Source organism: Nicotiana tabacum, chromosome 1, assembly GCF_000715075.1.
Source record: "Nicotiana tabacum cultivar K326 chromosome 1, ASM71507v2, whole genome shotgun sequence".
Classification (NCBI taxonomy): Eukaryota; Viridiplantae; Streptophyta; class Magnoliopsida; order Solanales; family Solanaceae; genus Nicotiana; species Nicotiana tabacum.
Window position 1 is genome coordinate 163,647,789 of NC_134080.1, and position 11,152 is coordinate 163,658,940.

General features: G+C 37.8%; 1 long non-coding RNA gene across 2 annotated transcripts in view; it reads right to left on the reverse strand.

Annotated features, from left to right (window-relative positions):
* LOC107816184 (uncharacterized) overlaps window positions 1–4,076 on the reverse strand; it is a 28,412-nt gene extending 24,336 nt beyond the window's left edge. Inside the window, exons 1-2 of one of the 2 annotated variants that reach the window (XR_001654881.2) lie at window positions 3,928–4,076; window positions 3,687–3,843 (exon numbers count right to left, since the gene is read on the reverse strand). This is a non-coding gene — a long non-coding RNA (uncharacterized LOC107816184). The remainder of the gene's footprint in view (window positions 1–3,686; window positions 3,844–3,927) is intronic. The other variant, XR_001654882.2, reaches the window with a different exon arrangement.
* Between the last annotated feature and the right edge of the window lie 7,076 nt (window positions 4,077–11,152).

Below are 11,152 nucleotides of genomic sequence, written 5' to 3' on the forward strand. Positions count from 1 at the left end.
GAGGCATTGCCCTCAACATGTGTGCACAGATATGGACAGTTGGCCAGTGCAATGCATTCCATCTGCATGGAATTTCATATCACTGCATTGCATATTCATGGAACTCTTGGTTGTTGATTTACTTGAGTTGTTGCCTGTTTTGTCTAGTGCGTATTTGGAGATTCGACGGACTTGCGGATTAGAAACTTTCAGCTAGGCTTCTAACCTGAGTTTATGGAGATCTATCGTGATTATTATTACTATGAACTTCTACTTGAACTTGAATTCGGAATTGTCATTGACTTGACGGTTCTACTCGTCGCACTGTACTTGATTGTCTTATCTGCTCTACTTGTTAATTTCTGTAACTTCCATGTGTTTATCTAATCGTTGTCGGCCTATTATATCTACGGAATTACGTTGCACTTTTGTTGAGCGTTGAGTTTGATCCAGCTTCCTGTTCAAGACCTCGTGTTTGATCTTGAGGCGATTCATCAAAGACGATAGGGTGAGCTACTAGTTGGACCTACAACCCTAGAATCTCTTCCTTATGTTTCTGTCTATCTTTCCCCACCCTTGGACAATACTTAATTTAGTATTTTTGAGACTTGTATTTCACTATTTCAGACATTGTAGTAATTATTAGATGCTCTTGTACAAGTCAGACCAGGTTTTGGGAAATGCATTTAGCAAGTTTGTTTTCGCATCTTTATTATATATATTCATGGCAAAACAATTTTAGTAATATTTATTTCTTTTCATTTCCGTGGATTAGAGTTGATGAAGTTGAGGGGGCTATGCATAAGATGAGCAGGAGGGCAAAGTGACCTGGCCGGATGATATCCGGGTGGAGTTTCGGAAGAGTGCGGGCAAGGCAGGCTTGGAGTGGCTCACTAGGTTATTTAATGTCATTTTTAGAACGAAGAAGATGTCCGAAGAGTGGAGGTGGAGCACGATGGTTCCTGTATACAAGAACAAGAGTGATATCTAAAATTGTAATAACTATCGGGGTATCAAGCTGCTTAGACATACTATGAAAGTCTGGGAGAGAGTGATAGAGCTAAGGGTGAGGAGGAGTGTGTCTATTTCCGAGAACCAGTTTGGGTTTATGCTGGCGCGTTCGACTACAGAAGTCATCCACTTTGTTAGGAGATTGATGGAGCAGTATAGGGAGAGAAAGAAGGACTTGCATATGGTCTTCATCGACTTAGAAAAGGCGTACGATAAAGTTCCGAAGGAGGGTTTGTGGAGAAGCTTGAAGGCTAAAGATGTATCGTTCCTACATTAGGTTGATTAAGGAAATGTATGATCTAGTAAAGACCCGAGTGAGGACGGTGGGTAGGGACTCGGACCATTTTCCGATTATGATGGAGTTGCATCAGGGGACAACACTCGGCCCTTTTTTATTTGCTGTGATGGACGTACTGACGCGCCACATCTAAGGGGAGGTGCCATGGTATATGCTATTTGCAAATGATATTGTATTGATTGACGAGATGCGAGACGGTATGAACGCGCAATTAGAGGTATGGAGGCGGACCTTGGAATCTAAAGGGTTCAAGTTGAGTAGGACCAAGACAGAATACTTGGAGTGCAAGTTCAATGGCGAGACTCAAGGAGGGGAAGGGGAGGTAAGATTGGACTCGCAGGTCATCCCTAGGAGAGGGAGTTTTAAGTACCTTGGGTCTATTATTCAGGGGGATGGGGAGATTGATGAAGATGTCACCCATCGTATTGGGCGGGATTGATAAAATGAAGACTCGCTTCCGGTGTTTTGTGTGACAAGAAGGTGCCACGGAAACTTAAAGGTAAGTTCTACAGAGTGGTTGTCAAACCAACGATGTTATATGGGGCTGAATGTTGGCCAGTCAAGATTGCTCATGTCCAGAAGATGAAGGTAGCAGAGACGAGGATGTTGAGATGGATGTGCGGGCACACCAAGTTAGATAGGATCAGAAATGAAGTTATTCACGAAAAGATGGGTCTGGCCCCTATTGAGGACAAGATGCGAGAGTTGCGGCTTAGGTGGTTCAGTCATGTGAGGAGGAGGAGCACAGACGCCCCGGTAAGGAGGTGTGAGAGGTTGACATTAGACGGCATACGCAGAGGTAGAGGTAGGCCAAATAAGAGGTGGGGCGAGGTGATTAGGCAACACATGGCGCAGCTTCAGCTGACCGAGGACATGATCCTTGATAGGAAGGTATGGAGGTCGAGGATTAGGGTAGTAGAGTAGGTACTAGAGTGTTCATAACAGTGGTATTGGCATGTAGTCTCGCTTTCTGTTGATAGTAGATTTTTATGACTAATCGTTGTTTTCTTTCATTGTTGATCACCTTACTGTCTTGTTGTTTTTATTCTGCTTTTATATGGTTTTTTTTGGTACTGTCCCTTCTCGTCTATATTTTCATTAATGTGGTGCTTATGCTTTCCTGAGCCGAGAGTCTATCGGAAACCTCTCTATCTTCACAAGGTAGGGATATGGTCTGCGTACACACTACACTCCCCTAACCCCACGGTGTGGGATAATATTGGGTATGTTGTTGTTGTTGTTCATTTCCGCTAATTTTCTTTCAAAAGATAAATAATTTTGGGGATGGTTCGCCCACCGATGGGATAGTGCAGCTGCCATCATGATCCGTGAAAGAGTAATTATTCTTAAAGGAAATACAATGTCTAACTCTCGTACTTCCCCCTAAAAATGGGTAATCTAAAATTCTCTCCGACTTGGGAACCTGACTTCTTTTTGATTTCTAAGAGTTTGGAACGAGTATGAAAAATTTTAGAACAATTAGGGGATAAATTCCTAAAAATTTAGTCAGTGGGTGGCAATCATGACCGGTGCCCAGAGCCCTACTTGTAGCTATTGTAGTATGGAGTGTTGTGATTGTTATTTTCCCTTAAAACTGACAATAGCAGCTGCGGTCGGTCCATTGGTCCTATGACCATGGTTTTAGTTCAGTCGCTAATTTCCTTCCTTTACTCTTTTAATCGTAAGCTTGTGCTTTGACCACTACTACCACGACCACGCAGGGGCGGATTTAGAGGAGCAAAGGGGTTCACCCGAATCCCTTTTGCAAAAAAATTACATTGTATATATAAGGCAAAATCTATTTTTCACCTCTATATATTATGTTTTGAATCCCTTGGCATAGATCAAAAGCATAGCTTAGTGGTCAGGGAGTTCAAAACCTATATAAGATTTGTTGGTTCTATTCCCGCAAGCTACAATCTTTTTTAATTTTTTTCTTTTTTGAAATCCCTTCACGGAAATCCTGCCTCCGTCACTGCGATCACAGTTCCTACATCAAACTTTCCTAGTTTTCTTATTTTGCATCCAAATCAATCTTTTGAGATTATGAGTGTAATTAGCGGATCCGTTAACAAAAGGATCATCCTAAAACAATCATCTAAGGACTATTGAGAGTATATTAATCAAATGATTGTATTTTTCAATCTTTTTGACTTACTCCTATCAATCTAAAATCAATCCATAAACCTTTAATTCAACCATTATATAACACCAAATGGCACAAATTCCAAAAATCTATCTAAACACATAAATACATAATATGCACACGTGAAAGCAATCAAACAAACGGACATCACATATAAAACACCATGGTTCAGATACTAAAAAACACTCTGTGAAGACTAACCCCAATATATCAGAATATTAAAAAATTACCCAAACAATTGGAGTTGCGTACCCTTTAAGGACTCTAGCTAGTGGGGAACACCATCGATGACCTCATCAGCAAAGTAATAGCAAGACCCACAAACAGATTAATCAGTCGTCTGATTCTCCGGTAGCAGAAGCCGTCGCCGATCACCGCTATAAATTTATTCTGTCGCCATAGCTACAATCTAAGATAGTATTTTGTCAGCTTACTAAGGAGCATGTATTTTTGGAAAAAGTAAAAATAAAAGAGGATAGAGCTCGGATCAGACAAGTGGTCTCTTCACTTCTTGGTGGCTTCACACGTGTCGCCATTCTTATCCATTTGAAGCTCCACTTCCCATACAGAGTCACACAGTCCAATCTATTCTAAACAGGCATACGACAAAGTTTTGAGTCACGCGATCTGTGAGTCTTGTACTTATAGCCGTTTGCTTTTCTCAAAAATATTTTGCTAGAAGCAGTTTGTGTTTGACTAATTAGTTTGAAAAGCACTTTTGAGCAATAATTAGTGTTTGGTCAAGGTTTAAAAAATTGCTTCTAAATATATTTTTCTGAAAAGTATTTTTGGAGAGAAGCTACTTTTTTTGTTTTTCCAAAACTGCTTCTATTTCTCCTCAAAAATACTTTTTTTACTTCCAAAAGCTTGGTCAAACACCTTAATTTTTTGCCAAAAGTACTTTTGGCCAAAAATAAATTTAGCCAAACATGCTATTAATATTCCTTTAGCTAAAGTTTCTTATATGTTTCTTAGAATATACTATTTAATAACCTTAATTATAGAAAATTTTATCTAAATTATATTCTTCTGTCCATTAAGGGCTTGTTTGGAAAGTCACTCTATAATTGAATTTGGGTGTAAGTTTTGATACGTTTGTCTCACCAAGTAAAATTATTTGGTCAATATGTAATTGGGTGTAATTGAGGGGTGCAATTACAGTCTACAATTCACAAGGGGTTGACAAGATTATTTTCTGAATCTCTTTCTTTTCTTTTTAATTTTTTTTATTCTTATTCTTTTTAATTTATTTTTTATTTTAACTTTTTAAATTCTTCTTTTTTCAAAAATTTGTATTCTTTTTACACTGTTTATCTTTTAATTCCTTATTTCTTCCCAACATTTACTTCACGTGTTTCTACATAATTTTTCATATTTTTTTGTAATTATTTTATTATTATTATTACACTTAGAATGTTATTATTCTAGTTTTTCTAAAAAATAATATATCTTGTAATCTCAGAAAGAATAAGTTATCCACAAACTTGACATATAATTAGTGATGTCATTAAAGTTGCACTTTGTTATTGGATATGATTATATGCAAGCTTAACTATGTTAAAATAATAGATTACTTTTTATATTTAAATAATATTCTCACTTTTCAACCTTTATTTTTGTGATTTCATATAGTTGCTCATATTTTTTATTTTCTTTATTTTCTTCATTTAGCATAATTGTGCTATTGTAGTAGTTTTGAAACTACACCACCTAATATTAGAAACAATAAGTTATTAATAAATGTAGCATATATTGAGTGATGTCATTAGAGTAGAATCTCATTGTTGAATAAGGTTATGAGCACGTAATTTTTGCCTCGCATGAATTACTCCTACAGAATCCTCAAAATTAGGATTTTTCTTTTTATTTATTTGGTTTTTAGGAATTAATTGCCCAATTTTCGTGTTTATTTACATTTTGTGCGCATATTTAATTTTATTTAAATCATGAAAAATAGCAAAAAATATCACGCGTTGCATTTAGGATTTAATTTTACATTTTAGATTAATTAGTAAATTAGTTTGTTTTACAAAAATGGAAAAATCACAAAAATATCTCGTTTTCGCATTTTTAATTTTTAGCCTCGAATTTTAGTAGTTTCTATTAATTTGGTATTTAATTAGTTGTGGTAATTATTATTTAGAGTTAATTAATTTAATTTGGTAGGATAATTTGGTTTAGGGATTAATTTAGGTTTTATTTCTAATTTTTTTGAAAAGAAAAGATGTTTTTATATAAAAGGAAAATGGGAAAAGGAAAAGAAGTGAAAAGAATCAGATATTTGGGCCAAATCCATAAAATTCCTCAAAGCCCAATTAATTCAACCCCTGAAACCCGTTTACCCAAGCCCAAAACCCGTCTCACTCGGTCCAGCCCCCCCTCTCATCAAACGACGTCGTTTAGGTGACCAGTAGATCTGAGCCGTCGAGGTTCTTTAATCCAACGGCTCCAAAATGGGGGACCGCTTAATATATATATGTCCAAACGCCCGTACCCCCCCTCGTCTCATCTCTCTCAACTCCTCTCTTCAGAGATCGTTACCACGAACCCTAGAGCGCCGCCCTCAAAACCTTGCCATCTTCGGTGGCGGCGCCGGTCTCAATCAACACCAAATCAACACCCCAGATTCCCCTTCACCTCCCCGTTCTGAATCCTCACTCCTTTTCTTTCGAATCTGTCTTGTCACACCTTCTTTTGCGCGCCCCGCCCCGAAGGGTTTAGATACGCGAGGGAGTTTTTCCAATTTAAGTGACAATATTCGAAATGGGATTATTTATTTAATTCAGAGTCGCCACTTGGGAACGGTTTGGCTTTTGGTGTCCCAAGTCACCGGTTTATCTTGAATCCCAAATCGAGGAAATTTTCGACTTTTCCAAATGAAGTCTGCGAACCAGAAATTCTAAGTAAGGAATTCTGTTGACCCGAGGGAAGGTGTTAGGCACCCTCGAATCCCGTGGTTCTAGCACGGTCGCTTAAATTGTTATAAAGGCTAAATATCTGATTTCAATATATGTTATGACTTACGTGCTTTTATTAAGTTTAAACTGCTTTTACAATTATCATTTATTTTTTATAGAATTGCAACGTCGTGAAAATGCATCTCGAACCACGTCACAATCAATGCACCCGTGGTTATTAATACATTTCGACTCCGTTGAGATTTGGATCTGGGTCACATCAATGTGCACCCGAGTTTAAGAATGTAATCTAATTAAGTCGTGCCTAAAGCAACTAGCGTGTTGTTATTTTAGGAAGGCCGCAAAATTCGCTAAACGGCCTGTCCCGAATTCTAAGCATTTTAATGTATACATTTAGAGGGCCCCGCAGCTGGTGCATTTTGTTTGTTGAGGCTCGTCTCATTTTTATTTAAAAGGATAAACCTACAGTGACTACATTTCTATTGTGTTCGTCTCTAATAAAATGAAAGAAGGAGGAATGCGTGATAATTACATGCTTGACCAACTTCGGATTCTTGTTTGATTATCTGATTAGTTGTTTATGAGGCATGAATTGTTTTGTGCCTTATTTCATGGATGAACATGTTGTTAAATTGCTAGAGGAAATTAATATACAAGATTAATAAAACTGCTAAAAAGCCTATGTTAAATGTTCTTCAAATCCGAATTTGAAACTCACTTATTTAAACCAGGTCAGTAGAATTAACTTATCGGAAACTGTTACTAATAGGGTTTGAACGTGATCATGTGAACTGCCTAAAAAGATCCAATAAAACTACATTATATCTGGCAAGATTAAGGCATTCTGCTTTATACATGTAGAATATAGCCGAAAAGTTATCTAATTACATGTGTGCCAAAACACTCATGCATTACTTATCATACAACCCACTAAACAACTAAAATCACAATTTGAAACAAACTAAGCTGCAATTAAGTACAAGGCTACCTAATGTGTTTCTTTATTGAATTACAAACTAAACAAGTTACACAAATCTAATAACATTCGTAAAAACTGTAACTGCAGCAACGAATGATTAAACTCCCGCATATCTTTTATTTCATGCTTTCATTGTTACATCAGATGCAAAGTTCTAGTATGTACCTGGATGTTGGATACAACAGAAGAAGCAAGGGGGTCAGTTAGAGCAATAGAAGCAATACCAAACAGTAGCAGTGGCAGCAGGTAACAAATAGAACAAATCCCAGTGCAAGAGGCAGCTAGAGCCGATGGAAAATGGCAGAATGACAGCAATAACCAGTAGTATAGAAACAGAGATCCAGACAATCCAATTCCAAGAGAAACAACCAATACGAACCAACCAATAAACTTAGTTGATACTTGAAAGAAAACAGAACTGATTGAACAGTTTGAACAAACTGAGAATCGAACAAACAGCAGGAAGAAAACAGTTTCTGATTTTTGTATGTTTTGCTCTCTCGTATGTGTGTCTGTATAAGCCTCTCTGTGATATCCCTCTCACTATCTCTTTTCTTTTCAAAATCCAGTGCCAATTTTCAGTCTTGAAATCTATTTGAGTTATCAAAAAGAATTCTTTTTCAGTGTTCTGTATTTCAAACCTCCGTTCTCAATGTTTTTTTTTTGCCCTCTTTTCTAATGGAAGTTCCCCTCTTATAAGCCTAACATCAGGCCATTTAAACAGCCTGTTAATCAATCAGAAAACCCCTCCCATGTGCTGTTTTTTCTCTTTTCAGTTTCCACTCAAACATTTAAGTATATCCCCTCCCATGATATTCCCTGACAAACAATATCTGGATGGGGCTTATTATTTCTAAATTAAAACAGGGCATGGGCAGCAGGGGTGTGTTCTGACAGCACCTGTTGACAGCTTATTTTAATCCTAAAAGGCCCCTAAATGCACATGCTGTGCAGAAGTGCACATGACCACAATTCAGAGTGCAAATAAACAAAACAAATCCTTTTGATTCAAATTAACAACTATAAGTAGCTAAAACTCAATTCCTAATTGATTCAAACAATGCTTAACAGAAGCAGATCAATTTTTATTGTTCAAATAGCTGAAACTAATTGACGACATATGTCGACTCGACTATACTAATCATAACACGTACAATCGAAACCATGATCAGACATCTAACAGTATCGAACCCATGATTCAAATTGTAATGACTAAGCAGAAACTGTACCGGGAAATCAGTTAATTAGTCAAGTTCAAAGTTTAATTGATTGCACAGCACATACACATATACACATTATCAGTGAATAGAAGAAAGACTCGATCAAACACAGAGGTTCAAGCAAGGTGGACAGGATACAGTTGGTAAAATTCAAAACACAAATTAAACCAGACATTTGGCCAACGAACAGACCTTTAATCTTCAAATGAAGATTCGAGAAGGTGGGATGGGATTCGAGCTAAGCGGTTAACAAATCCATGTTCAGGGCGGTGAGGTGGTCCTACGGTGTTAAGGTGGGAGTCACCGGCGTCCAGGCCGCCGACTTTCATGGTGAAGGTGTACAGAGGCGGCTAGGGTTTGGGGGATTGAGGTCCGTGGAGGGGACGACTAAGGCATGGGGGTTTGGATAGGGGGGCAGGGTAATGGAGTGGGATTATATAGTAAGTGAATGATCGATTCCTGGCCGTCGGATGGAGTGAGATGAAGGGTCAGGATCTTTTGGCTAGTAAGGAACGGTGTCGTTTTAAACTAAAGGGGGTTGGGTTGGTCCGGGTGGAATGGGTCGGGTTTGTTCATGGGTTATGGGGAATGCGATATTGGCCGTTGATCATCCTGAGATCAACGGCCCAGATCAAACCAGATCAATACGGCGTCGTTTGGATGCCCCCTGAGGTCAGCTGGTCTGGACCGGGGTTTTGGGTTGGGTTGTTTGGGCCAATTTGTTTTAAAATTGGACTGGCCCAAGTCCGAAAACTCTTTCTTCTTCTTTTTTTTTCTTTTTAATTTCTTAAATTAATTTGCCAAATAATACCATATAAAACCATAAACAACAATTTACATACAATTAACATTTAATTATACTAACATCACTTAATGACAAAAAATAAAAATGAAAGATGCACACATTTTTTATTTTATATATTTTTTTTTGAATAAAATAAACACGGATGAGATTACAGATAACTAACAAATATGCCACATAAAATCCAAAACTTGTACAGCAGGACCATTTGTTATTATTTTATTTCTTTTGGAGCGATTATCGCGTAAAACAAAAATCACGTGCTCACAGCTGCCCCTCTTTGTTCGGATACACGAAGAGTTTTCGTGCAAAGATAAAGTGAGCGGATATGAGCAATTTTTGCCTATGGACTACTCCGTGTGAAGCATGTTTTGAAAGATTTGACTGAATCTTTGCTTCAAAGATTTCCTACATATCCTGGGCTAAACAGGAATCAGGTCAATGTAGTTCGGGAAGTTTTGGCAGCTGGGGGCTACCATGGGATTGCAATGCTTGCTGTTACTGCTGTTGCTGTTGTCACCGCTGCTTTACTGACCACCTTATTACAAACAAAGAAAAGTTGGAACTGAACTAAATACTCATATGCATGTCAACTGCTAGTTACAAGATTCCTATCTATGATTCTTTTGCGACTTGATCTCGGGTCTTAGCTGATTTTGCTTGGAGACTTCGATCCGAATCTTGATGCTTGCGAGTTGTAGGTGCTTGTTTAATCTCTAGGATACTGAGTGAGACGCGACTGGCAGAGTTCGGGACCTTAATCAAATCTTGGAGCGATCCGCCTTCCATTCTCTCCGGTATCTCGGGACATCTTCTTTTGTCTTTTCTCCTTTTATTCCGAGTTGAGACTCATCTCGTGGGTCGTTTCGATCCATGTGGCTCGAGGTTAGACCTGCGGGGAAGAACAAACGAACGAAATTTTCTGCCCCAGTTTCACTAGGAAAATTTCGTGAATTATTTGCCAGGAAGTTCATAAAATTGATGAAAGAGGATATGAATGCTCAGTTCAGGGTTGGAGCCCTAATACTGACTAGCTGGAGAGAAGTTCAGTTTAGAGTTGAAACTATAATGCTGACCAACTGAGGAAAAGTTCAGTTTAGGGTTTAAAACTCTAATGCTGACTGAATGGAAAAGTTCAGTTTAGGGTTTAAAACCCTAATGCTGACTGAATGGAAAAAGTTCAGTTTAGGGTTTAAAACCCTAATGCTGACTGAATGAAAAAGTTCAGTTTAGGGTTTAAAACCCTAATGTTGACTGAATGGAAAAGTTCAGTTTAGGGTTTAAAACCCTAATACTGACTGAAAGGAAAAGTTCAGTTTAGGGTTTAAAACCCTAATGCTGACTAAATGCAAAAGTTCAGTTTAGATTTTAAAATCCTAATGCTGACTGAATGGAAAAAGTTCAGTTTAGGGTTTAAAACACTAATACTGACTGAATGGAAAAGTTCAGTTTAGGGTTTAAAACCTTAATGCTGACTGAAAGGAAAAGTTCAGTTTAGGGTTTAAAACACTAATGCTGACTAAATGGAAAAGTTCAGTTTAGGTTTTAAAATCCTAATGCTGACTGAATGGAAAAAGTTCAGTTTAGGGTTTAAAACCCTAATACTGACTGAATGGAAAAGTTCAGTTTAGGGTTTAAAACCCTAATGCTGACTAAAAGGAAAAGTTCAGTTTAGGGTTTAAAACCCTAATACTGACTGGCTGGAAAAGTTCAGTTTAAGGTTTAAAACCCTAATGCTGACTGAATGGAAAAGTTCAGTTTAGGGTTTAAAACCCTAATGCTGACTAAATGGAAAAGTT